General features: G+C 39.7%; 23 non-coding genes across 23 annotated transcripts; all 23 read right to left on the reverse strand.

The window, feature by feature from the left end:
• Positions 1 to 415: 415 nt before the first annotated feature.
• Positions 416 to 534, reverse strand: LOC140031060 (5S ribosomal RNA). The gene has a single exon (XR_011834981.1). It is a non-coding gene; the product is annotated as a 5S ribosomal RNA (ribosomal RNA).
• A 1,122-nt stretch (positions 535 to 1,656) lies between these two features.
• LOC140030411 (5S ribosomal RNA) lies at positions 1,657 to 1,775 on the reverse strand. Its single transcript, XR_011834325.1, has one exon. It is a non-coding gene; the product is annotated as a 5S ribosomal RNA (ribosomal RNA).
• A 1,122-nt stretch (positions 1,776 to 2,897) lies between these two features.
• LOC140030412 (5S ribosomal RNA) lies at positions 2,898 to 3,016 on the reverse strand. The gene has a single exon (XR_011834326.1). It is a non-coding gene; the product is annotated as a 5S ribosomal RNA (ribosomal RNA).
• A 1,122-nt stretch (positions 3,017 to 4,138) lies between these two features.
• LOC140031671 (5S ribosomal RNA) lies at positions 4,139 to 4,257 on the reverse strand. The gene has a single exon (XR_011835594.1). It is a non-coding gene; the product is annotated as a 5S ribosomal RNA (ribosomal RNA).
• Positions 4,258 to 5,379: 1,122 nt separating this feature from the next.
• Positions 5,380 to 5,498, reverse strand: LOC140029589 (5S ribosomal RNA). The gene has a single exon (XR_011833495.1). It is a non-coding gene; the product is annotated as a 5S ribosomal RNA (ribosomal RNA).
• Positions 5,499 to 6,620: 1,122 nt separating this feature from the next.
• LOC140031061 (5S ribosomal RNA) lies at positions 6,621 to 6,739 on the reverse strand. Its single transcript, XR_011834982.1, has one exon. It is a non-coding gene; the product is annotated as a 5S ribosomal RNA (ribosomal RNA).
• Positions 6,740 to 7,861: 1,122 nt separating this feature from the next.
• LOC140030413 (5S ribosomal RNA) lies at positions 7,862 to 7,980 on the reverse strand. Its single transcript, XR_011834327.1, has one exon. It is a non-coding gene; the product is annotated as a 5S ribosomal RNA (ribosomal RNA).
• A 1,122-nt stretch (positions 7,981 to 9,102) lies between these two features.
• LOC140030414 (5S ribosomal RNA) lies at positions 9,103 to 9,221 on the reverse strand. Its single transcript, XR_011834328.1, has one exon. It is a non-coding gene; the product is annotated as a 5S ribosomal RNA (ribosomal RNA).
• Positions 9,222 to 10,343: 1,122 nt separating this feature from the next.
• On the reverse strand, positions 10,344 to 10,462 carry LOC140029590 (5S ribosomal RNA). Its single transcript, XR_011833496.1, has one exon. It is a non-coding gene; the product is annotated as a 5S ribosomal RNA (ribosomal RNA).
• Positions 10,463 to 11,584: 1,122 nt separating this feature from the next.
• Positions 11,585 to 11,703, reverse strand: LOC140031062 (5S ribosomal RNA). The gene has a single exon (XR_011834983.1). It is a non-coding gene; the product is annotated as a 5S ribosomal RNA (ribosomal RNA).
• Positions 11,704 to 12,825: 1,122 nt separating this feature from the next.
• LOC140030416 (5S ribosomal RNA) lies at positions 12,826 to 12,944 on the reverse strand. Its single transcript, XR_011834331.1, has one exon. It is a non-coding gene; the product is annotated as a 5S ribosomal RNA (ribosomal RNA).
• A 1,122-nt stretch (positions 12,945 to 14,066) lies between these two features.
• On the reverse strand, positions 14,067 to 14,185 carry LOC140030417 (5S ribosomal RNA). The gene has a single exon (XR_011834332.1). It is a non-coding gene; the product is annotated as a 5S ribosomal RNA (ribosomal RNA).
• A 1,122-nt stretch (positions 14,186 to 15,307) lies between these two features.
• Positions 15,308 to 15,426, reverse strand: LOC140030418 (5S ribosomal RNA). The gene has a single exon (XR_011834333.1). It is a non-coding gene; the product is annotated as a 5S ribosomal RNA (ribosomal RNA).
• Positions 15,427 to 16,548: 1,122 nt separating this feature from the next.
• On the reverse strand, positions 16,549 to 16,667 carry LOC140029591 (5S ribosomal RNA). The gene has a single exon (XR_011833497.1). It is a non-coding gene; the product is annotated as a 5S ribosomal RNA (ribosomal RNA).
• A 1,122-nt stretch (positions 16,668 to 17,789) lies between these two features.
• On the reverse strand, positions 17,790 to 17,908 carry LOC140031063 (5S ribosomal RNA). The gene has a single exon (XR_011834984.1). It is a non-coding gene; the product is annotated as a 5S ribosomal RNA (ribosomal RNA).
• Positions 17,909 to 19,030: 1,122 nt separating this feature from the next.
• On the reverse strand, positions 19,031 to 19,149 carry LOC140030419 (5S ribosomal RNA). Its single transcript, XR_011834334.1, has one exon. It is a non-coding gene; the product is annotated as a 5S ribosomal RNA (ribosomal RNA).
• Positions 19,150 to 20,271: 1,122 nt separating this feature from the next.
• On the reverse strand, positions 20,272 to 20,390 carry LOC140030420 (5S ribosomal RNA). The gene has a single exon (XR_011834335.1). It is a non-coding gene; the product is annotated as a 5S ribosomal RNA (ribosomal RNA).
• A 1,122-nt stretch (positions 20,391 to 21,512) lies between these two features.
• LOC140030421 (5S ribosomal RNA) lies at positions 21,513 to 21,631 on the reverse strand. Its single transcript, XR_011834336.1, has one exon. It is a non-coding gene; the product is annotated as a 5S ribosomal RNA (ribosomal RNA).
• Positions 21,632 to 22,753: 1,122 nt separating this feature from the next.
• LOC140030422 (5S ribosomal RNA) lies at positions 22,754 to 22,872 on the reverse strand. The gene has a single exon (XR_011834337.1). It is a non-coding gene; the product is annotated as a 5S ribosomal RNA (ribosomal RNA).
• A 1,122-nt stretch (positions 22,873 to 23,994) lies between these two features.
• LOC140030423 (5S ribosomal RNA) lies at positions 23,995 to 24,113 on the reverse strand. The gene has a single exon (XR_011834338.1). It is a non-coding gene; the product is annotated as a 5S ribosomal RNA (ribosomal RNA).
• A 1,122-nt stretch (positions 24,114 to 25,235) lies between these two features.
• Positions 25,236 to 25,354, reverse strand: LOC140029592 (5S ribosomal RNA). Its single transcript, XR_011833498.1, has one exon. It is a non-coding gene; the product is annotated as a 5S ribosomal RNA (ribosomal RNA).
• Positions 25,355 to 26,476: 1,122 nt separating this feature from the next.
• On the reverse strand, positions 26,477 to 26,595 carry LOC140031064 (5S ribosomal RNA). The gene has a single exon (XR_011834985.1). It is a non-coding gene; the product is annotated as a 5S ribosomal RNA (ribosomal RNA).
• Positions 26,596 to 27,717: 1,122 nt separating this feature from the next.
• On the reverse strand, positions 27,718 to 27,836 carry LOC140030424 (5S ribosomal RNA). Its single transcript, XR_011834339.1, has one exon. It is a non-coding gene; the product is annotated as a 5S ribosomal RNA (ribosomal RNA).
• Positions 27,837 to 27,944: the final 108 nt, after the last annotated feature.

The following is a 27,944-nucleotide window of genomic DNA, read 5'->3' on the forward strand; positions in this document are numbered from 1 at the left end:
TAAAATTATTTTTATGTTTATTAAATTATTTTTAATTCGTAAACGGGTCATATCGGGTCATATCAGGTCACCACGGGTTGACCCGAAATCGACCGGTTTTCTTTTCGGGTTCATCGGGTCCAACCCGATTCTGACCCGAATTCCCGAAACCTCAACCCAAACCCATTAATTTCGTGTTAGGTTCGTGTCGTGTCGAAAATTGCCACCCCTAGTTGCGGTGATACATTTGCGCCGACAAATTTGAGCGACGATCCGGGCTTTGATCGAGCCGTACCGTTCCTGATTTGTCTCGCGCCTTCAAATCCTCCTTCACGCTTCGACAAGAAGCAAAATATTAAGCAATCGTTCCGACGGAGATAAATTACTACAGGATAAAGAACGAATAGGAAATTTGGATTTCGAAACAAAAAAGAGAGGGGTGCAACACGAGGACTTCCCAGGGGGTGACCCATCCTAGTACTACTCTCGCCCAAGCACGCTTAACTTCGGAGTTCTGATGGGATCCGGCGCATTAGTGCTGGTATGATCGCACCCGCCATGTTCCTTTCGCGTTATTCTTTTAAACTACCCCGTCCTGCGAAGCAGTGTGGCTTTTCTAGACCGAAATTCATTTTAAGCGTCAATTCAAGCATTTTCCTCTTATCCTTTTATTTATTTACTTTATATTTTTTTTTGTTATTGATTTGCACCCTGTTTTTTTCCCTCATCCCGCAACTCTAAATTATCATGAAATCAATCCTTCACGCTTGCAGTTAGGGGTGGCAATTCGGGTCCAAATCAGGTTGGCGGGTCGGGTTCGGGTCAACAGACCCGCCAGAAAATCTGTTGACCCGAACCCCGACCCGCCAACCCGTGACGGGTCAGGTATGCTGACCCGAACCCGAAAATTTCAGGTTTACGGGGCGGCGGGTCGACCCGAAATGACCCGAAACTTAATTTTAATTTATTAATTTATCACTGTAATTTCTAATAAAATCAATTTCTCACAAAACTAATTACATAATCAAGTAATAAAAATTTAAATAAATGATTCCAAATCAAATCTAAAATAAATTAAACACCGTAAAAGTGTTTTATCCCAAGCAAAATATAAAATAAATTAAAACAATACAAAAGTGAAAAATAATATAATATATTATTTGTCCAAGTATAATAATTTCAACTTCACTCAAATTAAATAAATTCGTTTAGGATTAAGTAATTAATGCCTTTGAAAAAAAGAATAACTTAGTTTAGTTAGATAAAATTATTTTTATGTTTATTAAATTATTTTTAATTCGTAAACGGGTCATATCGGGTCATATCAGGTCACCACGGGTTGACCCGAAATCGACCGGTTTTCTTTTCGGGTTCATCGGGTCCAACCCGATTCTGACCCGAATTCCCGAAACCTCAACCCAAACCCATTAATTTCGTGTTAGGTTCGTGTCGTGTCGAAAATTGCCACCCCTAGTTGCGGTGATACATTTGCGCCGACAAATTTGAGCGACGATCCGGGCTTTGATCGAGCCGTACCGTTCCTGATTTGTCTCGCGCCTTCAGATCCTCCTTCACGCTTCGACAAGAAGCAAAATATTAAGCAATCGTTCCGACGGAGCTAAATTACTACAGGATAAAGAACGAATAGGAAATTTGGATTTCGAAACAAAAAAGAGAGGGGTGCAACACGAGGACTTCCCAGGGGGTCACCCATCCTAGTACTACTCTCGCCCAAGCACGCTTAACTTCGGAGTTCTGATGGGATCCGGCGCATTAGTGCTGGTATGATCGCACCCGCCATGTTCCTTTCGCGTTATTCTTTTAAACTACCCCGTCCTGCGAAGCAGTGTGGCTTTTCTAGACCGAAATTCATTTTAAGCGTCAATTCAAGCATTTTCCTCTTATCCTTTTATTTATTTACTTTATATTTTTTTTTGTTATTGATTTGCACCCTGTTTTTTTCCCTCATCCCGCAACTCTAAATTATCATGAAATCAATCCTTCACGCTTGCAGTCAGGGGTGGCAATTCGGGTCCAAATCAGGTTGGCGGGTCGGGTTCGGGTCAACAGACCCGCCAGAAAATCTGTTGACCCGAACCCCGACCCGCCAACCCGTGACGGGTCAGGTATGCTGACCCGAACCCGAAAATTTCAGGTTTACGGGGCGGCGGGTCGACCCGAAATGACCCGAAACTTAATTTTAATTTATTAATTTATCACTGTAATTTCTAATAAAATCAATTTCTCACAAAACTAATTACATAATCAAGTAATAAAAATTTAAATAAATGATTCCAAATCAAATCTAAAATAAATTAAACACCGTAAAAGTGTTTTATCCCAAGCAAAATATAAAATAAATTAAAACAATACAAAAGTGAAAAATAATATAATATATTATTTGTCCAAGTATAATAATTTCAACTTCACTCAAATTAAATAAATTCGTTTAGGATTAAGTAATTAATGCCTTTGAAAAAAAGAATAACTTAGTTTAGTTAGATAAAATTATTTTTATGTTTATTAAATTATTTTTAATTCGTAAACGGGTCATATCGGGTCATATCAGGTCACCACGGGTTGACCCGAAATCGACCGGTTTTCTTTTCGGGTTCATCGGGTCCAACCCGATTCTGACCCGAATTCCCGAAACCTCAACCCAAACCCATTAATTTCGTGTTAGGTTCGTGTCGTGTCGAAAATTGCCACCCCTAGTTGCGGTGATACATTTGCGCCGACAAATTTGAGCGACGATCCGGGCTTTGATCGAGCCGTACCGTTCCTGATTTGTCTCGCGCCTTCAGATCCTCCTTCACGCTTCGACAAGAAGCAAAATATTAAGCAATCGTTCCGACGGAGCTAAATTACTACAGGATAAAGAACGAATAGGAAATTTGGATTTCGAAACAAAAAAGAGAGGGGTGCAACACGAGGACTTCCCAGGGGGTCACCCATCCTAGTACTACTCTCGCCCAAGCACGCTTAACTTCGGAGTTCTGATGGGATCCGGCGCATTAGTGCTGGTATGATCGCACCCGCCATGTTCCTTTCGCGTTATTCTTTTAAACTACCCCGTCCTGCGAAGCAGTGTGGCTTTTCTAGACCGAAATTCATTTTAAGCGTCAATTCAAGCATTTTCCTCTTATCCTTTTATTTATTTACTTTATATTTTTTTTTGTTATTGATTTGCACCCTGTTTTTTTCCCTCATCCCGCAACTCTAAATTATCATGAAATCAATCCTTCACGCTTGCAGTTAGGGGTGGCAATTCGGGTCCAAATCAGGTTGGCGGGTCGGGTTCGGGTCAACAGACCCGCCAGAAAATCTGTTGACCCGAACCCCGACCCGCCAACCCGTGACGGGTCAGGTATGCTGACCCGAACCCGAAAATTTCAGGTTTACGGGGCGGCGGGTCGACCCGAAATGACCCGAAACTTAATTTTAATTTATTAATTTATCACTGTAATTTCTAATAAAATCAATTTCTCACAAAACTAATTACATAATCAAGTAATAAAAATTTAAATAAATGATTCCAAATCAAATCTAAAATAAATTAAACACCGTAAAAGTGTTTTATCCCAAGCAAAATATAAAATAAATTAAAACAATACAAAAGTGAAAAATAATATAATATATTATTTGTCCAAGTATAATAATTTCAACTTCACACAAATTAAATAAATTCGTTTAGGATTAAGTAATTAATGCCTTTGAAAAAAAGAATAACTTAGTTTAGTTAGATAAAATTATTTTTATGTTTATTAAATTATTTTTAATTCGTAAACGGGTCATATCGGGTCATATCAGGTCACCACGGGTTGACCCGAAATCGACCGGTTTTCTTTTCGGGTTCATCGGGTCCAACCCGATTCTGACCCGAATTCCCGAAACCTCAACCCAAACCCATTAATTTCGTGTTAGGTTCGTGTCGTGTCGAAAATTGCCACCCCTAGTTGCGGAGATACATTTGCGCCGACAAATTTGAGCGACGATCCGGGCTTTGATCGAGCCGTACCGTTCCTGATTTGTCTCGCGCCTTCAGATCCTCCTTCACGCTTCGACAAGAAGCAAAATATTAAGCAATCGTTCCGACGGAGATAAATTACTACAGGATAAAGAACGAATAGGAAATTTGGATTTCGAAACAAAAAAGAGAGGGGTGCAACACGAGGACTTCCCAGAGGGTCACCCATCCTAGTGCTACTCTCGCCCAAGCACGCTTAACTTCGGAGTTCTGATGGGATCCGGCGCATTAGTGCTGGTATGATCGCACCCGCCATGTTCCTTTCGCGTTATTCTTTTAAACTACCCCGTCCTGCGAAGCAGTGTGGCTTTTCTAGACCGAAATTCATTTTAAGCGTCAATTCAAGCATTTTCCTCTTATCCTTTTATTTATTTACTTTATATTTTTTTTTGTTATTGATTTGCACCCTGTTTTTTTCCCTCATCCCGCAACTCTAAATTATCATGAAATCAATCCTTCACGCTTGCAGTTAGGGGTGGCAATTCGGGTCCAAATCAGGTTGGCGGGTCGGGTTCGGGTCAACAGACCCGCCAGAAAATCTGTTGACCCGAACCCCGACCCGCCAACCCGTGACGGGTCAGGTATGCTGACCCGAACCCGAAAATTTCAGGTTTACGGGGCGGCGGGTCGACCCGAAATGACCCGAAACTTAATTTTAATTTATTAATTTATCACTGTAATTTCTAATAAAATCAATTTCTCACAAAACTAATTACATAATCAAGTAATAAAAATTTAAATAAATGATTCCAAATCAAATCTAAAATAAATTAAACACCGTAAAAGTGTTTTATCCCAAGCAAAATATAAAATAAATTAAAACAATACAAAAGTGAAAAATAATATAATATATTATTTGTCCAAGTATAATAATTTCAACTTCACTCAAATTAAATAAATTCGTTTAGGATTAAGTAATTAATGCCTTTGAAAAAAAGAATAACTTAGTTTAGTTAGATAAAATTATTTTTATGTTTATTAAATTATTTTTAATTCGTAAACGGGTCATATCGGGTCATATCAGGTCACCACGGGTTGACCCGAAATCGACCGGTTTTGTTTTCGGGTTCATCGGGTCCAACCCGATTCTGACCCGAATTCCCGAAACCTCAACCCAAACCCATTAATTTCGTGTTAGGTTCGTGTCGTGTCGAAAATTGCCACCCCTAGTTGCGGTGATACATTTGCGCCGACAAATTTGAGCGACGATCCGGGCTTTGATCGAGCCGTACCGTTCCTGATTTGTCTCGCGCCTTCAGATCCTCCTTCACGCTTCGACAAGAAGCAAAATATTAAGCAATCGTTCCGACGGAGCTAAATTACTACAGGATAAAGAACGAATAGGAAATTTGGATTTCGAAACAAAAAAGAGAGGGGTGCAACACGAGGACTTCCCAGGGGGTCACCCATCCTAGTACTACTCTCGCCCAAGCACGCTTAACTTCGGAGTTCTGATGGGATCCGGTGCATTAGTGCTGGTATGATCGCACCCGCCATGTTCCTTTCGCGTTATTCTTTTAAACTACCCCGTCCTGCGAAGCAGTGTGGCTTTTCTAGACCGAAATTCATTTTAAGCGTCAATTCAAGCATTTTCCTCTTATCCTTTTATTTATTTACTTTATATTTTTTTTTGTTATTGATTTGCACCCTGTTTTTTTCCCTCATCCCGCAACTCTAAATTATCATGAAATCAATCCTTCACGCTTGCAGTTAGGGGTGGCAATTCGGGTCCAAATCAGGTTGGCGGGTCGGGTTCGGGTCAACAGACCCGCCAGAAAATCTGTTGACCCGAACCCCGACCCGCCAACCCGTGACGGGTCAGGTATGCTGACCCGAACCCGAAAATTTCAGGTTTACGGGGCGGCGGGTCGACCCGAAATGACCCGAAACTTAATTTTAATTTATTAATTTATCACTGTAATTTCTAATAAAATCAATTTCTCACAAAACTAATTACATAATCAAGTAATAAAAATTTAAATAAATGATTCCAAATCAAATCTAAAATAAATTAAACACCGTAAAAGTGTTTTATCCCAAGCAAAATATAAAATAAATTAAAACAATACAAAAGTGAAAAATAATATAATATATTATTTGTCCAAGTATAATAATTTCAACTTCACACAAATTAAATAAATTCGTTTAGGATTAAGTAATTAATGCCTTTGAAAAAAAGAATAACTTAGTTTAGTGAGATAAAATTATTTTTATGTTTATTAAATTATTTTTAATTCGTAAACGGGTCATATCGGGTCATATCAGGTCACCACGGGTTGACCCGAAATCGACCGGTTTTCTTTTCGGGTTCATCGGGTCCAACCCGATTCTGACCCGAATTCCCGAAACCTCAACCCAAACCCATTAATTTCGTGTTAGGTTCGTGTCGTGTCGAAAATTGCCACCCCTAGTTGCGGTGATACATTTGCGCCGACAAATTTGAGCGACGATCCGGGCTTTGATCGAGCCGTACCGTTCCTGATTTGTCTCGCGCCTTCAAATCCTCCTTCACGCTTCGACAAGAAGCAAAATATTAAGCAATCGTTCCGACGGAGATAAATTACTACAGGATAAAGAACGAATAGGAAATTTGGATTTCGAAACAAAAAAGAGAGGGGTGCAACACGAGGACTTCCCAGGGGGTGACCCATCCTAGTACTACTCTCGCCCAAGCACGCTTAACTTCGGAGTTCTGATGGGATCCGGCGCATTAGTGCTGGTATGATCGCACCCGCCATGTTCCTTTCGCGTTATTCTTTTAAACTACCCCGTCCTGCGAAGCAGTGTGGCTTTTCTAGACCGAAATTCATTTTAAGCGTCAATTCAAGCATTTTCCTCTTATCCTTTTATTTATTTACTTTATATTTTTTTTTGTTATTGATTTGCACCCTGTTTTTTTCCCTCATCCCGCAACTCTAAATTATCATGAAATCAATCCTTCACGCTTGCAGTTAGGGGTGGCAATTCGGGTCCAAATCAGGTTGGCGGGTCGGGTTCGGGTCAACAGACCCGCCAGAAAATCTGTTGACCCGAACCCCGACCCGCCAACCCGTGACGGGTCAGGTATGCTGACCCGAACCCGAAAATTTCAGGTTTACGGGGCGGCGGGTCGACCCGAAATGACCCGAAACTTAATTTTAATTTATTAATTTATCACTGTAATTTCTAATAAAATCAATTTCTCACAAAACTAATTACATAATCAAGTAATAAAAATTTAAATAAATGATTCCAAATCAAATCTAAAATAAATTAAACACCGTAAAAGTGTTTTATCCCAAGCAAAATATAAAATAAATTAAAACAATACAAAAGTGAAAAATAATATAATATATTATTTGTCCAAGTATAATAATTTCAACTTCACTCAAATTAAATAAATTCGTTTAGGATTAAGTAATTAATGCCTTTGAAAAAAAGAATAACTTAGTTTAGTTAGATAAAATTATTTTTATGTTTATTAAATTATTTTTAATTCGTAAACGGGTCATATCGGGTCATATCAGGTCACCACGGGTTGACCCGAAATCGACCGGTTTTCTTTTCGGGTTCATCGGGTCCAACCCGATTCTGACCCGAATTCCCGAAACCTCAACCCAAACCCATTAATTTCGTGTTAGGTTCGTGTCGTGTCGAAAATTGCCACCCCTAGTTGCGGTGATACATTTGCGCCGACAAATTTGAGCGACGATCCGGGCTTTGATCGAGCCGTACCGTTCCTGATTTGTCTCGCGCCTTCAGATCCTCCTTCACGCTTCGACAAGAAGCAAAATATTAAGCAATCGTTCCGACGGAGCTAAATTACTACAGGATAAAGAACGAATAGGAAATTTGGATTTCGAAACAAAAAAGAGAGGGGTGCAACACGAGGACTTCCCAGGGGGTCACCCATCCTAGTACTACTCTCGCCCAAGCACGCTTAACTTCGGAGTTCTGATGGGATCCGGCGCATTAGTGCTGGTATGATCGCACCCGCCATGTTCCTTTCGCGTTATTCTTTTAAACTACCCCGTCCTGCGAAGCAGTGTGGCTTTTCTAGACCGAAATTCATTTTAAGCGTCAATTCAAGCATTTTCCTCTTATCCTTTTATTTATTTACTTTATATTTTTTTTTGTTATTGATTTGCACCCTGTTTTTTTCCCTCATCCCGCAACTCTAAATTATCATGAAATCAATCCTTCACGCTTGCAGTCAGGGGTGGCAATTCGGGTCCAAATCAGGTTGGCGGGTCGGGTTCGGGTCAACAGACCCGCCAGAAAATCTGTTGACCCGAACCCCGACCCGCCAACCCGTGACGGGTCAGGTATGCTGACCCGAACCCGAAAATTTCAGGTTTACGGGGCGGCGGGTCGACCCGAAATGACCCGAAACTTAATTTTAATTTATTAATTTATCACTGTAATTTCTAATAAAATCAATTTCTCACAAAACTAATTACATAATCAAGTAATAAAAATTTAAATAAATGATTCCAAATCAAATCTAAAATAAATTAAACACCGTAAAAGTGTTTTATCCCAAGCAAAATATAAAATAAATTAAAACAATACAAAAGTGAAAAATAATATAATATATTATTTGTCCAAGTATAATAATTTCAACTTCACTCAAATTAAATAAATTCGTTTAGGATTAAGTAATTAATGCCTTTGAAAAAAAGAATAACTTAGTTTAGTTAGATAAAATTATTTTTATGTTTATTAAATTATTTTTAATTCGTAAACGGGTCATATCGGGTCATATCAGGTCACCACGGGTTGACCCGAAATCGACCGGTTTTCTTTTCGGGTTCATCGGGTCCAACCCGATTCTGACCCGAATTCCCGAAACCTCAACCCAAACCCATTAATTTCGTGTTAGGTTCGTGTCGTGTCGAAAATTGCCACCCCTAGTTGCGGTGATACATTTGCGCCGACAAATTTGAGCGACGATCCGGGCTTTGATCGAGCCGTACCGTTCCTGATTTGTCTCGCGCCTTCAGATCCTCCTTCACGCTTCGACAAGAAGCAAAATATTAAGCAATCGTTCCGACGGAGCTAAATTACTACAGGATAAAGAACGAATAGGAAATTTGGATTTCGAAACAAAAAAGAGAGGGGTGCAACACGAGGACTTCCCAGGGGGTCACCCATCCTAGTACTACTCTCGCCCAAGCACGCTTAACTTCGGAGTTCTGATGGGATCCGGCGCATTAGTGCTGGTATGATCGCACCCGCCATGTTCCTTTCGCGTTATTCTTTTAAACTACCCCGTCCTGCGAAGCAGTGTGGCTTTTCTAGACCGAAATTCATTTTAAGCGTCAATTCAAGCATTTTCCTCTTATCCTTTTATTTATTTACTTTATATTTTTTTTTGTTATTGATTTGCACCCTGTTTTTTTCCCTCATCCCGCAACTCTAAATTATCATGAAATCAATCCTTCACGCTTGCAGTCAGGGGTGGCAATTCGGGTCCAAATCAGGTTGGCGGGTCGGGTTCGGGTCAACAGACCCGCCAGAAAATCTGTTGACCCGAACCCCGACCCGCCAACCCGTGACGGGTCAGGTATGCTGACCCGAACCCGAAAATTTCAGGTTTACGGGGCGGCGGGTCGACCCGAAATGACCCGAAACTTAATTTTAATTTATTAATTTATCACTGTAATTTCTAATAAAATCAATTTCTCACAAAACTAATTACATAATCAAGTAATAAAAATTTAAATAAATGATTCCAAATCAAATCTAAAATAAATTAAACACCGTAAAAGTGTTTTATCCCAAGCAAAATATAAAATAAATTAAAACAATACAAAAGTGAAAAATAATATAATATATTATTTGTCCAAGTATAATAATTTCAACTTCACTCAAATTAAATAAATTCGTTTAGGATTAAGTAATTAATGCCTTTGAAAAAAAGAATAACTTAGTTTAGTTAGATAAAATTATTTTTATGTTTATTAAATTATTTTTAATTCGTAAACGGGTCATATCGGGTCATATCAGGTCACCACGGGTTGACCCGAAATCGACCGGTTTTGTTTTCGGGTTCATCGGGTCCAACCCGATTCTGACCCGAATTCCCGAAACCTCAACCCAAACCCATTAATTTCGTGTTAGGTTCGTGTCGTGTCGAAAATTGCCACCCCTAGTTGCGGTGATACATTTGCGCCGACAAATTTGAGCGACGATCCGGGCTTTGATCGAGCCGTACCGTTCCTGATTTGTCTCGCGCCTTCAGATCCTCCTTCACGCTTCGACAAGAAGCAAAATATTAAGCAATCGTTCCGACGGAGCTAAATTACTACAGGATAAAGAACGAATAGGAAATTTGGATTTCGAAACAAAAAAGAGAGGGGTGCAACACGAGGACTTCCCAGGGGGTCACCCATCCTAGTACTACTCTCGCCCAAGCACGCTTAACTTCGGAGTTCTGATGGGATCCGGTGCATTAGTGCTGGTATGATCGCACCCGCCATGTTCCTTTCGCGTTATTCTTTTAAACTACCCCGTCCTGCGAAGCAGTGTGGCTTTTCTAGACCGAAATTCATTTTAAGCGTCAATTCAAGCATTTTCCTCTTATCCTTTTATTTATTTACTTTATATTTTTTTTTGTTATTGATTTGCACCCTGTTTTTTTCCCTCATCCCGCAACTCTAAATTATCATGAAATCAATCCTTCACGCTTGCAGTTAGGGGTGGCAATTCGGGTCCAAATCAGGTTGGCGGGTCGGGTTCGGGTCAACAGACCCGCCAGAAAATCTGTTGACCCGAACCCCGACCCGCCAACCCGTGACGGGTCAGGTATGCTGACCCGAACCCGAAAATTTCAGGTTTACGGGGCGGCGGGTCGACCCGAAATGACCCGAAACTTAATTTTAATTTATTAATTTATCACTGTAATTTCTAATAAAATCAATTTCTCACAAAACTAATTACATAATCAAGTAATAAAAATTTAAATAAATGATTCCAAATCAAATCTAAAATAAATTAAACACCGTAAAAGTGTTTTATCCCAAGCAAAATATAAAATAAATTAAAACAATACAAAAGTGAAAAATAATATAATATATTATTTGTCCAAGTATAATAATTTCAACTTCACACAAATTAAATAAATTCGTTTAGGATTAAGTAATTAATGCCTTTGAAAAAAAGAATAACTTAGTTTAGTGAGATAAAATTATTTTTATGTTTATTAAATTATTTTTAATTCGTAAACGGGTCATATCGGGTCATATCAGGTCACCACGGGTTGACCCGAAATCGACCGGTTTTCTTTTCGGGTTCATCGGGTCCAACCCGATTCTGACCCGAATTCCCGAAACCTCAACCCAAACCCATTAATTTCGTGTTAGGTTCGTGTCGTGTCGAAAATTGCCACCCCTAGTTGCGGTGATACATTTGCGCCGACAAATTTGAGCGACGATCCGGGCTTTGATCGAGCCGTACCGTTCCTGATTTGTCTCGCGCCTTCAAATCCTCCTTCACGCTTCGACAAGAAGCAAAATATTAAGCAATCGTTCCGACGGAGATAAATTACTACAGGATAAAGAACGAATAGGAAATTTGGATTTCGAAACAAAAAAGAGAGGGGTGCAACACGAGGACTTCCCAGGGGGTGACCCATCCTAGTACTACTCTCGCCCAAGCACGCTTAACTTCGGAGTTCTGATGGGATCCGGCGCATTAGTGCTGGTATGATCGCACCCGCCATGTTCCTTTCGCGTTATTCTTTTAAACTACCCCGTCCTGCGAAGCAGTGTGGCTTTTCTAGACCGAAATTCATTTTAAGCGTCAATTCAAGCATTTTCCTCTTATCCTTTTATTTATTTACTTTATATTTTTTTTTGTTATTGATTTGCACCCTGTTTTTTTCCCTCATCCCGCAACTCTAAATTATCATGAAATCAATCCTTCACGCTTGCAGTTAGGGGTGGCAATTCGGGTCCAAATCAGGTTGGCGGGTCGGGTTCGGGTCAACAGACCCGCCAGAAAATCTGTTGACCCGAACCCCGACCCGCCAACCCGTGACGGGTCAGGTATGCTGACCCGAACCCGAAAATTTCAGGTTTACGGGGCGGCGGGTCGACCCGAAATGACCCGAAACTTAATTTTAATTTATTAATTTATCACTGTAATTTCTAATAAAATCAATTTCTCACAAAACTAATTACATAATCAAGTAATAAAAATTTAAATAAATGATTCCAAATCAAATCTAAAATAAATTAAACACCGTAAAAGTGTTTTATCCCAAGCAAAATATAAAATAAATTAAAACAATACAAAAGTGAAAAATAATATAATATATTATTTGTCCAAGTATAATAATTTCAACTTCACTCAAATTAAATAAATTCGTTTAGGATTAAGTAATTAATGCCTTTGAAAAAAAGAATAACTTAGTTTAGTTAGATAAAATTATTTTTATGTTTATTAAATTATTTTTAATTCGTAAACGGGTCATATCGGGTCATATCAGGTCACCACGGGTTGACCCGAAATCGACCGGTTTTCTTTTCGGGTTCATCGGGTCCAACCCGATTCTGACCCGAATTCCCGAAACCTCAACCCAAACCCATTAATTTCGTGTTAGGTTCGTGTCGTGTCGAAAATTGCCACCCCTAGTTGCGGTGATACATTTGCGCCGACAAATTTGAGCGACGATCCGGGCTTTGATCGAGCCGTACCGTTCCTGATTTGTCTCGCGCCTTCAGATCCTCCTTCACGCTTCGACAAGAAGCAAAATATTAAGCAATCGTTCCGACGGAGCTAAATTACTACAGGATAAAGAACGAATAGGAAATTTGGATTTCGAAACAAAAAAGAGAGGGGTGCAACACGAGGACTTCCCAGGGGGTCACCCATCCTAGTACTACTCTCGCCCAAGCACGCTTAACTTCGGAGTTCTGATGGGATCCGGCGCATTAGTGCTGGTATGATCGCACCCGCCATGTTCCTTTCGCGTTATTCTTTTAAACTACCCCGTCCTGCGAAGCAGTGTGGCTTTTCTAGACCGAAATTCATTTTAAGCGTCAATTCAAGCATTTTCCTCTTATCCTTTTATTTATTTACTTTATATTTTTTTTTGTTATTGATTTGCACCCTGTTTTTTTCCCTCATCCCGCAACTCTAAATTATCATGAAATCAATCCTTCACGCTTGCAGTCAGGGGTGGCAATTCGGGTCCAAATCAGGTTGGCGGGTCGGGTTCGGGTCAACAGACCCGCCAGAAAATCTGTTGACCCGAACCCCGACCCGCCAACCCGTGACGGGTCAGGTATGCTGACCCGAACCCGAAAATTTCAGGTTTACGGGGCGGCGGGTCGACCCGAAATGACCCGAAACTTAATTTTAATTTATTAATTTATCACTGTAATTTCTAATAAAATCAATTTCTCACAAAACTAATTACATAATCAAGTAATAAAAATTTAAATAAATGATTCCAAATCAAATCTAAAATAAATTAAACACCGTAAAAGTGTTTTATCCCAAGCAAAATATAAAATAAATTAAAACAATACAAAAGTGAAAAATAATATAATATATTATTTGTCCAAGTATAATAATTTCAACTTCACTCAAATTAAATAAATTCGTTTAGGATTAAGTAATTAATGCCTTTGAAAAAAAGAATAACTTAGTTTAGTTAGATAAAATTATTTTTATGTTTATTAAATTATTTTTAATTCGTAAACGGGTCATATCGGGTCATATCAGGTCACCACGGGTTGACCCGAAATCGACCGGTTTTCTTTTCGGGTTCATCGGGTCCAACCCGATTCTGACCCGAATTCCCGAAACCTCAACCCAAACCCATTAATTTCGTGTTAGGTTCGTGTCGTGTCGAAAATTGCCACCCCTAGTTGCGGTGATACATTTGCGCCGACAAATTTGAGCGACGATCCGGGCTTTGATCGAGCCGTACCGTTCCTGATTTGTCTCGCGCCTTCAGATCCTCCTTCACGCTTCGACAAGAAGCAAAATATTAAGCAATCGTTCCGACGGAGCTAAATTACTACAGGATAAAGAACGAATAGGAAATTTGGATTTCGAAACAAAAAAGAGAGGGGTGCAACACGAGGACTTCCCAGGGGGTCACCCATCCTAGTACTACTCTCGCCCAAGCACGCTTAACTTCGGAGTTCTGATGGGATCCGGCGCATTAGTGCTGGTATGATCGCACCCGCCATGTTCCTTTCGCGTTATTCTTTTAAACTACCCCGTCCTGCGAAGCAGTGTGGCTTTTCTAGACCGAAATTCATTTTAAGCGTCAATTCAAGCATTTTCCTCTTATCCTTTTATTTATTTACTTTATATTTTTTTTTGTTATTGATTTGCACCCTGTTTTTTTCCCTCATCCCGCAACTCTAAATTATCATGAAATCAATCCTTCACGCTTGCAGTCAGGGGTGGCAATTCGGGTCCAAATCAGGTTGGCGGGTCGGGTTCGGGTCAACAGACCCGCCAGAAAATCTGTTGACCCGAACCCCGACCCGCCAACCCGTGACGGGTCAGGTATGCTGACCCGAACCCGAAAATTTCAGGTTTACGGGGCGGCGGGTCGACCCGAAATGACCCGAAACTTAATTTTAATTTATTAATTTATCACTGTAATTTCTAATAAAATCAATTTCTCACAAAACTAATTACATAATCAAGTAATAAAAATTTAAATAAATGATTCCAAATCAAATCTAAAATAAATTAAACACCGTAAAAGTGTTTTATCCCAAGCAAAATATAAAATAAATTAAAACAATACAAAAGTGAAAAATAATATAATATATTATTTGTCCAAGTATAATAATTTCAACTTCACTCAAATTAAATAAATTCGTTTAGGATTAAGTAATTAATGCCTTTGAAAAAAAGAATAACTTAGTTTAGTTAGATAAAATTATTTTTATGTTTATTAAATTATTTTTAATTCGTAAACGGGTCATATCGGGTCATATCAGGTCACCACGGGTTGACCCGAAATCGACCGGTTTTCTTTTCGGGTTCATCGGGTCCAACCCGATTCTGACCCGAATTCCCGAAACCTCAACCCAAACCCATTAATTTCGTGTTAGGTTCGTGTCGTGTCGAAAATTGCCACCCCTAGTTGCGGTGATACATTTGCGCCGACAAATTTGAGCGACGATCCGGGCTTTGATCGAGCCGTACCGTTCCTGATTTGTCTCGCGCCTTCAGATCCTCCTTCACGCTTCGACAAGAAGCAAAATATTAAGCAATCGTTCCGACGGAGCTAAATTACTACAGGATAAAGAACGAATAGGAAATTTGGATTTCGAAACAAAAAAGAGAGGGGTGCAACACGAGGACTTCCCAGGGGGTCACCCATCCTAGTACTACTCTCGCCCAAGCACGCTTAACTTCGGAGTTCTGATGGGATCCGGCGCATTAGTGCTGGTATGATCGCACCCGCCATGTTCCTTTCGCGTTATTCTTTTAAACTACCCCGTCCTGCGAAGCAGTGTGGCTTTTCTAGACCGAAATTCATTTTAAGCGTCAATTCAAGCATTTTCCTCTTATCCTTTTATTTATTTACTTTATATTTTTTTTTGTTATTGATTTGCACCCGGTTTTTTTCCCTCATCCCGCAACTCTAAATTATCATGAAATCAATCCTTCACGCTTGCAGTCAGGGGTGGCAATTCGGGTCCAAATCAGGTTGGCGGGTCGGGTTCGGGTCAACAGACCCGCCAGAAAATCTGTTGACCCGAACCCCGACCCGCCAACCCGTGACGGGTCAGGTATGCTGACCCGAACCCGAAAATTTCAGGTTTACGGGGCGGCGGGTCGACCCGAAATGACCCGAAACTTAATTTTAATTTATTAATTTATCACTGTAATTTCTAATAAAATCAATTTCTCACAAAACTAATTACATAATCAAGTAATAAAAATTTAAATAAATGATTCCAAATCAAATCTAAAATAAATTAAACACCGTAAAAGTGTTTTATCCCAAGCAAAATATAAAATAAATTAAAACAATACAAAAGTGAAAAATAATATAATATATTATTTGTCCAAGTATAATAATTTCAACTTCACTCAAATTAAATAAATTCGTTTAGGATTAAGTAATTAATGCCTTTGAAAAAAAGAATAACTTAGTTTAGTTAGATAAAATTATTTTTATGTTTATTAAATTATTTTTAATTCGTAAACGGGTCATATCGGGTCATATCAGGTCACCACGGGTTGACCCGAAATCGACCGGTTTTGTTTTCGGGTTCATCGGGTCCAACCCGATTCTGACCCGAATTCCCGAAACCTCAACCCAAACCCATTAATTTCGTGTTAGGTTCGTGTCGTGTCGAAAATTGCCACCCCTAGTTGCGGTGATACATTTGCGCCGACAAATTTGAGCGACGATCCGGGCTTTGATCGAGCCGTACCGTTCCTGATTTGTCTCGCGCCTTCAGATCCTCCTTCACGCTTCGACAAGAAGCAAAATATTAAGCAATCGTTCCGACGGAGCTAAATTACTACAGGATAAAGAACGAATAGGAAATTTGGATTTCGAAACAAAAAAGAGAGGGGTGCAACACGAGGACTTCCCAGGGGGTCACCCATCCTAGTACTACTCTCGCCCAAGCACGCTTAACTTCGGAGTTCTGATGGGATCCGGTGCATTAGTGCTGGTATGATCGCACCCGCCATGTTCCTTTCGCGTTATTCTTTTAAACTACCCCGTCCTGCGAAGCAGTGTGGCTTTTCTAGACCGAAATTCATTTTAAGCGTCAATTCAAGCATTTTCCTCTTATCCTTTTATTTATTTACTTTATATTTTTTTTTGTTATTGATTTGCACCCTGTTTTTTTCCCTCATCCCGCAACTCTAAATTATCATGAAATCAATCCTTCACGCTTGCAGTTAGGGGTGGCAATTCGGGTCCAAATCAGGTTGGCGGGTCGGGTTCGGGTCAACAGACCCGCCAGAAAATCTGTTGACCCGAACCCCGACCCGCCAACCCGTGACGGGTCAGGTATGCTGACCCGAACCCGAAAATTTCAGGTTTACGGGGCGGCGGGTCGACCCGAAATGACCCGAAACTTAATTTTAATTTATTAATTTATCACTGTAATTTCTAATAAAATCAATTTCTCACAAAACTAATTACATAATCAAGTAATAAAAATTTAAATAAATGATTCCAAATCAAATCTAAAATAAATTAAACACCGTAAAAGTGTTTTATCCCAAGCAAAATATAAAATAAATTAAAACAATACAAAAGTGAAAAATAATATAATATATTATTTGTCCAAGTATAATAATTTCAACTTCACACAAATTAAATAAATTCGTTTAGGATTAAGTAATTAATGCCTTTGAAAAAAAGAATAACTTAGTTTAGTGAGATAAAATTATTTTTATGTTTATTAAATTATTTTTAATTCGTAAACGGGTCATATCGGGTCATATCAGGTCACCACGGGTTGACCCGAAATCGACCGGTTTTCTTTTCGGGTTCATCGGGTCCAACCCGATTCTGACCCGAATTCCCGAAACCTCAACCCAAACCCATTAATTTCGTGTTAGGTTCGTGTCGTGTCGAAAATTGCCACCCCTAGTTGCGGTGATACATTTGCGCCGACAAATTTGAGCGACGATCCGGGCTTTGATCGAGCCGTACCGTTCCTGATTTGTCTCGCGCCTTCAAATCCTCCTTCACGCTTCGACAAGAAGCAAAATATTAAGCAATCGTTCCGACGGAGATAAATTACTACAGGATAAAGAACGAATAGGAAATTTGGATTTCGAAACAAAAAAGAGAGGGGTGCAACACGAGGACTTCCCAGGGGGTGACCCATCCTAGTACTACTCTCGCCCAAGCACGCTTAACTTCGGAGTTCTGATGGGATCCGGCGCATTAGTGCTGGTATGATCGCACCCGCCATGTTCCTTTCGCGTTATTCTTTTAAACTACCCCGTCCTGCGAAGCAGTGTGGCTTTTCTAGACCGAAATTCATTTTAAGCGTCAATTCAAGCATTTTCCTCTTATCCTTTTATTTATTTACTTTATATTTTTTTTTGTTATTGATTTGCACCCTGTTTTTTTCCCTCATCCCGCAACTCTAAATTATCATGAAATCAATCCTTCACGCTTGCAGTTAGGGGTGGCAATTCGGGTCCAAATCAGGTTGGCGGGTCGGGTTCGGGTCAACAGACCCGCCAGAAAATCTGTTGACCCGAACCCCGACCCGCCAACCCGTGACGGGTCAGGTATGCTGACCCGAACCCGAAAATTTCAGGTTTACGGGGCGGCGGGTCGACCCGAAATGACCCGAAACTTAATTTTAATTTATTAATTTATCACTGTAATTTCTAATAAAATCAATTTCTCACAAAACTAATTACATAATCAAGTAATAAAAATTTAAATAAATGATTCCAAATCAAATCTAAAATAAATTAAACACCGTAAAAGTGTTTTATCCCAAGCAAAATATAAAATAAATTAAAACAATACAAAAGTGAAAAATAATATAATATATTATTTGTCCAAGTATAATAATTTCAACTTCACTCAAATTAAATAAATTCGTTTAGGATTAAGTAATTAATGCCTTTGAAAAAAAGAATAACTTAGTTTAGTTAGATAAAATTATTTTTATGTTTATTAAATTATTTTTAATTCGTAAACGGGTCATATCGGGTCATATCAGGTCACCACGGGTTGACCCGAAATCGACCGGTTTTCTTTTCGGGTTCATCGGGTCCAACCCGATTCTGACCCGAATTCCCGAAACCTCAACCCAAACCCATTAATTTCGTGTTAGGTTCGTGTCGTGTCGAAAATTGCCACCCCTAGTTGCGGTGATACATTTGCGCCGACAAATTTGAGCGACGATCCGGGCTTTGATCGAGCCGTACCGTTCCTGATTTGTCTCGCGCCTTCAGATCCTCCTTCACGCTTCGACAAGAAGCAAAATATTAAGCAATCGTTCCGACGGAGCTAAATTACTACAGGATAAAGAACGAATAGGAAATTTGGATTTCGAAACAAAAAAGAGAGGGGTGCAACACGAGGACTTCCCAGGGGGTCACCCATCCTAGTACTACTCTCGCCCAAGCACGCTTAACTTCGGAGTTCTGATGGGATCCGGCGCATTAGTGCTGGTATGATCGCACCCGCCATGTTCCTTTCGCGTTATTCTTTTAAACTACCCCGTCCTGCGAAGCAGTGTGGCTTTTCTAGACCGAAATTCATTTTAAGCGTCAATTCAAGCATTTTCCTCTTATCCTTTTATTTATTTACTTTATATTTTTTTTTGTTATTGATTTGCACCCTGTTTTTTTCCCTCATCCCGCAACTCTAAATTATCATGAAATCAATCCTTCACGCTTGCAGTTAGGGGTGGCAATTCGGGTCCAAATCAGGTTGGCGGGTCGGGTTCGGGTCAACAGACCCGCCAGAAAATCTGTTGACCCGAACCCCGACCCGCCAACCCGTGACGGGTCAGGTATGCTGACCCGAACCCGAAAATTTCAGGTTTACGGGGCGGCGGGTCGACCCGAAATGACCCGAAACTTAATTTTAATTTATTAATTTATCACTGTAATTTCTAATAAAATCAATTTCTCACAAAACTAATTACATAATCAAGTAATAAAAATTTAAATAAATGATTCCAAATCAAATCTAAAATAAATTAAACACCGTAAAAGTGTTTTATCCCAAGCAAAATATAAAATAAATTAAAACAATACAAAAGTGAAAAATAATATAATATATTATTTGTCCAAGTATAATAATTTCAACTTCACTCAAATTAAATAAATTCGTTTAGGATTAAGTAATTAATGCCTTTGAAAAAAAGAATAACTTAGTTTAGTTAGATAAAATTATTTTTATGTTTATTAAATTATTTTTAATTCGTAAACGGGTCATATCGGGTCATATCAGGTCACCACGGGTTGACCCGAAATCGACCGGTTTTCTTTTCGGGTTCATCGGGTCCAACCCGATTCTGACCCGAATTCCCGAAACCTCAACCCAAACCCATTAATTTCGTGTTAGGTTCGTGTCGTGTCGAAAATTGCCACCCCTAGTTGCGGTGATACATTTGCGCCGACAAATTTGAGCGACGATCCGGGCTTTGATCGAGCCGTACCGTTCCTGATTTGTCTCGCGCCTTCAGATCCTCCTTCACGCTTCGACAAGAAGCAAAATATTAAGCAATCGTTCCGACGGAGCTAAATTACTACAGGATAAAGAACGAATAGGAAATTTGGATTTCGAAACAAAAAAGAGAGGGGTGCAACACGAGGACTTCCCAGGGGGTCACCCATCCTAGTACTACTCTCGCCCAAGCACGCTTAACTTCGGAGTTCTGATGGGATCCGGCGCATTAGTGCTGGTATGATCGCACCCGCCATGTTCCTTTCGCGTTATTCTTTTAAACTACCCCGTCCTGCGAAGCAGTGTGGCTTTTCTAGACCGAAATTCATTTTAAGCGTCAATTCAAGCATTTTCCTCTTATCCTTTTATTTATTTACTTTATATTTTTTTTTGTTATTGATTTGCACCCTGTTTTTTTCCCTCATCCCGCAACTCTAAATTATCATGAAATCAATCCTTCACGCTTGCAGTCAGGGGTGGCAATTCGGGTCCAAATCAGGTTGGCGGGTCGGGTTCGGGTCAACAGACCCGCCAGAAAATCTGTTGACCCGAACCCCGACCCGCCAACCCGTGACGGGTCAGGTATGCTGACCCGAACCCGAAAATTTCAGGTTTACGGGGCGGCGGGTCGACCCGAAATGACCCGAAACTTAATTTTAATTTATTAATTTATCACTGTAATTTCTAATAAAATCAATTTCTCACAAAACTAATTACATAATCAAGTAATAAAAATTTAAATAAATGATTCCAAATCAAATCTAAAATAAATTAAACACCGTAAAAGTGTTTTATCCCAAGCAAAATATAAAATAAATTAAAACAATACAAAAGTGAAAAATAATATAATATATTATTTGTCCAAGTATAATAATTTCAACTTCACTCAAATTAAATAAATTCGTTTAGGATTAAGTAATTAATGCCTTTGAAAAAAAGAATAACTTAGTTTAGTTAGATAAAATTATTTTTATGTTTATTAAATTATTTTTAATTCGTAAACGGGTCATATCGGGTCATATCAGGTCACCACGGGTTGACCCGAAATCGACCGGTTTTCTTTTCGGGTTCATCGGGTCCAACCCGATTCTGACCCGAATTCCCGAAACCTCAACCCAAACCCATTAATTTCGTGTTAGGTTCGTGTCGTGTCGAAAATTGCCACCCCTAGTTGCGGTGATACATTTGCGCCGACAAATTTGAGCGACGATCCGGGCTTTGATCGAGCCGTACCGTTCCTGATTTGTCTCGCGCCTTCAGATCCTCCTTCACGCTTCGACAAGAAGCAAAATATTAAGCAATCGTTCCGACGGAGCTAAATTACTACAGGATAAAGAACGAATAGGAAATTTGGATTTCGAAACAAAAAAGAGAGGGGTGCAACACGAGGACTTCCCAGGGGGTCACCCATCCTAGTACTACTCTCGCCCAAGCACGCTTAACTTCGGAGTTCTGATGGGATCCGGCGCATTAGTGCTGGTATGATCGCACCCGCCATGTTCCTTTCGCGTTATTCTTTTAAACTACCCCGTCCTGCGAAGCAGTGTGGCTTTTCTAGACCGAAATTCATTTTAAGCGTCAATTCAAGCATTTTCCTCTTATCCTTTTATTTATTTACTTTATATTTTTTTTTGTTATTGATTTGCACCCTGTTTTTTTCCCTCATCCCGCAACTCTAAATTATCATGAAATCAATCCTTCACGCTTGCAGTCAGGGGTGGCAATTCGGGTCCAAATCAGGTTGGCGGGTCGGGTTCGGGTCAACAGACCCGCCAGAAAATCTGTTGACCCGAACCCCGACCCGCCAACCCGTGACGGGTCAGGTATGCTGACCCGAACCCGAAAATTTCAGGTTTACGGGGCGGCGGGTCGACCCGAAATGACCCGAAACTTAATTTTAATTTATTAATTTATCACTGTAATTTCTAATAAAATCAATTTCTCACAAAACTAATTACATAATCAAGTAATAAAAATTTAAATAAATGATTCCAAATCAAATCTAAAATAAATTAAACACCGTAAAAGTGTTTTATCCCAAGCAAAATATAAAATAAATTAAAACAATACAAAAGTGAAAAATAATATAATATATTATTTGTCCAAGTATAATAATTTCAACTTCACTCAAATTAAATAAATTCGTTTAGGATTAAGTAATTAATGCCTTTGAAAAAAAGAATAACTTAGTTTAGTTAGATAAAATTATTTTTATGTTTATTAAATTATTTTTAATTCGTAAACGGGTCATATCGGGTCATATCAGGTCACCACGGGTTGACCCGAAATCGACCGGTTTTCTTTTCGGGTTCATCGGGTCCAACCCGATTCTGACCCGAATTCCCGAAACCTCAACCCAAACCCATTAATTTCGTGTTAGGTTCGTGTCGTGTCGAAAATTGCCACCCCTAGTTGCGGTGATACATTTGCGCCGACAAATTTGAGCGACGATCCGGGCTTTGATCGAGCCGTACCGTTCCTGATTTGTCTCGCGCCTTCAGATCCTCCTTCACGCTTCGACAAGAAGCAAAATATTAAGCAATCGTTCCGACGGAGCTAAATTACTACAGGATAAAGAACGAATAGGAAATTTGGATTTCGAAACAAAAAAGAGAGGGGTGCAACACGAGGACTTCCCAGGGGGTCACCCATCCTAGTACTACTCTCGCCCAAGCACGCTTAACTTCGGAGTTCTGATGGGATCCGGCGCATTAGTGCTGGTATGATCGCACCCGCCATGTTCCTTTCGCGTTATTCTTTTAAACTACCCCGTCCTGCGAAGCAGTGTGGCTTTTCTAGACCGAAATTCATTTTAAGCGTCAATTCAAGCATTTTCCTCTTATCCTTTTATTTATTTACTTTATATTTTTTTTTGTTATTGATTTGCACCCTGTTTTTTTCCCTCATCCCGCAACTCTAAATTATCATGAAATCAATCCTTCACGCTTGCAGTCAGGGGTGGCAATTCGGGTCCAAATCAGGTTGGCGGGTCGGGTTCGGGTCAACAGACCCGCCAGAAAATCTGTTGACCCGAACCCCGACCCGCCAACCCGTGACGGGTCAGGTATGCTGACCCGAACCCGAAAATTTCAGGTTTACGGGGCGGCGGGTCGACCCGAAATGACCCGAAACTTAATTTTAATTTATTAATTTATCACTGTAATTTCTAATAAAATCAATTTCTCACAAAACTAATTACATAATCAAGTAATAAAAATTTAAATAAATGATTCCAAATCAAATCTAAAATAAATTAAACACCGTAAAAGTGTTTTATCCCAAGCAAAATATAAAATAAATTAAAACAATACAAAAGTGAAAAATAATATAATATATTATTTGTCCAAGTATAATAATTTCAACTTCACTCAAATTAAATAAATTCGTTTAGGATTAAGTAATTAATGCCTTTGAAAAAAAGAATAACTTAGTTTAGTTAGATAAAATTATTTTTATGTTTATTAAATTATTTTTAATTCGTAAACGGGTCATATCGGGTCATATCAGGTCACCACGGGTTGACCCGAAATCGACCGGTTTTCTTTTCGGGTTCATCGGGTCCAACCCGATTCTGACCCGAATTCCCGAAACCTCAACCCAAACCCATTAATTTCGTGTTAGGTTCGTGTCGTGTCGAAAATTGCCACCCCTAGTTGCGGTGATACATTTGCGCCGACAAATTTGAGCGACGATCCGGGCTTTGATCGAGCCGTACCGTTCCTGATTTGTCTCGCGCCTTCAGATCCTCCTTCACGCTTCGACAAGAAGCAAAATATTAAGCAATCGTTCCGACGGAGCTAAATTACTACAGGATAAAGAACGAATAGGAAATTTGGATTTCGAAACAAAAAAGAGAGGGGTGCAACACGAGGACTTCCCAGGGGGTCACCCATCCTAGTACTACTCTCGCCCAAGCACGCTTAACTTCGGAGTTCTGATGGGATCCGGCGCATTAGTGCTGGTATGATCGCACCCGCCATGTTCCTTTCGCGTTATTCTTTTAAACTACCCCGTCCTGCGAAGCAGTGTGGCTTTTCTAGACCGAAATTCATTTTAAGCGTCAATTCAAGCATTTTCCTCTTATCCTTTTATTTATTTACTTTATATTTTTTTTTGTTATTGATTTGCACCCGGTTTTTTTCCCTCATCCCGCAACTCTAAATTATCATGAAATCAATCCTTCACGCTTGCAGTCAGGGGTGGCAATTCGGGTCCAAATCAGGTTGGCGGGTCGGGTTCGGGTCAACAGACCCGCCAGAAAATCTGTTGACCCGAACCCCGACCCGCCAACCCGTGACGGGTCAGGTATGCTGACCCGAACCCGAAAATTTCAGGTTTACGGGGCGGCGGGTCGACCCGAAATGACCCGAAACTTAATTTTAATTTATTAATTTATCACTGTAATTTCTAATAAAATCAATTTCTCACAAAACTAATTACATAATCAAGTAATAAAAATTTAAATAAATGATTCCAAATCAAATCTAAAATAAATTAAACACCGTAAAAGTGTTTTATCCCAAGCAAAATATAAAATAAATTAAAACAATACAAAAGTGAAAAATAATATAATATATTATTTGTCCAAGTATAATAATTTCAACTTCACTCAAATTAAATAAATTCGTTTAGGATTAAGTAATTAATGCCTTTGAAAAAAAGAATAACTTAGTTTAGTTAGATAAAATTATTTTTATGTTTATTAAATTATTTTTAATTCGTAAACGGGTCATATCGGGTCATATCAGGTCACCACGGGTTGACCCGAAATCGACCGGTTTTGTTTTCGGGTTCATCGGGTCCAACCCGATTCTGACCCGAATTCCCGAAACCTCAACCCAAACCCATTAATTTCGTGTTAGGTTCGTGTCGTGTCGAAAATTGCCACCCCTAGTTGCGGTGATACATTTGCGCCGACAAATTTGAGCGACGATCCGGGCTTTGATCGAGCCGTACCGTTCCTGATTTGTCTCGCGCCTTCAGATCCTCCTTCACGCTTCGACAAGAAGCAAAATATTAAGCAATCGTTCCGACGGAGCTAAATTACTACAGGATAAAGAACGAATAGGAAATTTGGATTTCGAAACAAAAAAGAGAGGGGTGCAACACGAGGACTTCCCAGGGGGTCACCCATCCTAGTACTACTCTCGCCCAAGCACGCTTAACTTCGGAGTTCTGATGGGATCCGGTGCATTAGTGCTGGTATGATCGCACCCGCCATGTTCCTTTCGCGTTATTCTTTTAAACTACCCCGTCCTGCGAAGCAGTGTGGCTTTTCTAGACCGAAATTCATTTTAAGCGTCAATTCAAGCATTTTCCTCTTATCCTTTTATTTATTTACTTTATATTTTTTTTTGTTATTGATTTGCACCCTGTTTTTTTCCCTCATCCCGCAACTCTAAATTATCATGAAATCAATCCTTCACGCTTGCAGTTAGGGGTGGCAATTCGGGTCCAAATCAGGTTGGCGGGTCGGGTTCGGGTCAACAGACCCGCCAGAAAATCTGTTGACCCGAACCCCGACCCGCCAACCCGTGACGGGTCAGGTATGCTGACCCGAACCCGAAAATTTCAGGTTTACGGGGCGGCGGGTCGACCCGAAATGACCCGAAACTTAATTTTAATTTATTAATTTATCACTGTAATTTCTAATAAAATCAATTTCTCACAAAACTAATTACATAATCAAGTAATAAAAATTTAAATAAATGATTCCAAATCAAATCTAAAATAAATTAAACACCGTAAAAGTGTTTTATCCCAAGCAAAATATAAAATAAATTAAAACAATACAAAAGTGAAAAATAATATAATATATTATTTGTCCAAGTATAATAATTTCAACTTCACACAAATTAAATAAATTCGTTTAGGATTAAGTAATTAATGCCTTTGAAAAAAAGAATAACTTAGTTTAGTGAGATAAAATTATTTTTATGTTTATTAAATTATTTTTAATTCGTAAACGGGTCATATCGGGTCATATCAGGTCACCACGGGTTGACCCGAAATCGACCGGTTTTCTTTTCGGGTTCATCGGGTCCAACCCGATTCTGACCCGAATTCCCGAAACCTCAACCCAAACCCATTAATTTCGTGTTAGGTTCGTGTCGTGTCGAAAATTGCCACCCCTAGTTGCGGTGATACATTTGCGCCGACAAATTTGAGCGACGATCCGGGCTTTGATCGAGCCGTACCGTTCCTGATTTGTCTCGCGCCTTCAAATCCTCCTTCACGCTTCGACAAGAAGCAAAATATTAAGCAATCGTTCCGACGGAGATAAATTACTACAGGATAAAGAACGAATAGGAAATTTGGATTTCGAAACAAAAAAGAGAGGGGTGCAACACGAGGACTTCCCAGGGGGTGACCCATCCTAGTACTACTCTCGCCCAAGCACGCTTAACTTCGGAGTTCTGATGGGATCCGGCGCATTAGTGCTGGTATGATCGCACCCGCCATGTTCCTTTCGCGTTATTCTTTTAAACTACCCCGTCCTGCGAAGCAGTGTGGCTTTTCTAGACCGAAATTCATTTTAAGCGTCAATTCAAGCATTTTCCTCTTATCCTTTTATTTATTTACTTTATATTTTTTTTTGTTATTGATTTGCACCCTGTTTTTTTCCCTCATCCCGCAACTCTAAATTATCATGAAATCAATCCTTCACGCTTGCAGTTAGGGGTGGCAATTCGGGTCCAAATCAGGTTGGCGGGTCGGGTTCGGGTCAACAGACCCGCCAGAAAATCTGTTGACCCGAACCCCGACCCGCCAACCCGTGACGGGTCAGGTATGCTGACCCGAACCCGAAAATTTCAGGTTTACGGGGCGGCGGGTCGACCCGAAATGACCCGAAACTTAATTTTAATTTATTAATTTATCACTGTAATTTCTAATAAAATCAATTTCTCACAAAACTAATTACATAATCAAGTAATAAAAATTTAAATAAATGATTCCAAATCAAATCTAAAATAAATTAAACACCGTAAAAGTGTTTTATCCCAAGCAAAATATAAAATAAATTAAAACAATACAAAAGTGAAAAATAATATAATATATTATTTGTCCAAGTATAATAATTTCAACTTCACTCAAATTAAATAAATTCGTTTAGGATTAAGTAATTAATGCCTTTGAAAAAAAGAATAACTTAGTTTAGTTAGATAAAATTATTTTTATGTTTATTAAATTATTTTTAATTCGTAAACGGGTCATATCGGGTCATATCAGGTCACCACGGGTTGACCCGAAATCGACCGGTTTTCTTTTCGGGTTCATCGGGTCCAACCCGATTCTGACCCGAATTCCCGAAACCTCAACCCAAACCCATTAATTTCGTGTTAGGTTCGTGTCGTGTCGAAAATTGCCACCCCTAGTTGCGGTGATACATTTGCGCCGACAAATTTGAGCGACGATCCGGGCTTTGATCGAGCCGTACCGTTCCTGATTTGTCTCGCGCCTTCAGATCCTCCTTCACGCTTCGACAAGAAGCAAAATATTAAGCAATCGTTCCGACGGAGCTAAATTACTACAGGATAAAGAACGAATAGGAAATTTGGATTTCGAAACAAAAAAGAGAGGGGTGCAACACGAGGACTTCCCAGGGGGTCACCCATCCTAGTACTACTCTCGCCCAAGCACGCTTAACTTCGGAGTTCTGATGGGATCCGGCGCATTAGTGCTGGTATGATCGCACCCGCCATGTTCCTTTCGCGTTATTCTTTTAAACTACCCCGTCCTGCGAAGCAGTGTGGCTTTTCTAGACCGAAATTCATTTTAAGCGTCAATTCAAGCATTTTCCTCTTA

This window comes from Coffea arabica, chromosome 11e, assembly GCF_036785885.1.
Source record: "Coffea arabica cultivar ET-39 chromosome 11e, Coffea Arabica ET-39 HiFi, whole genome shotgun sequence".
Lineage (NCBI taxonomy): Eukaryota > Viridiplantae > Streptophyta > Magnoliopsida > Gentianales > Rubiaceae > Coffea > Coffea arabica.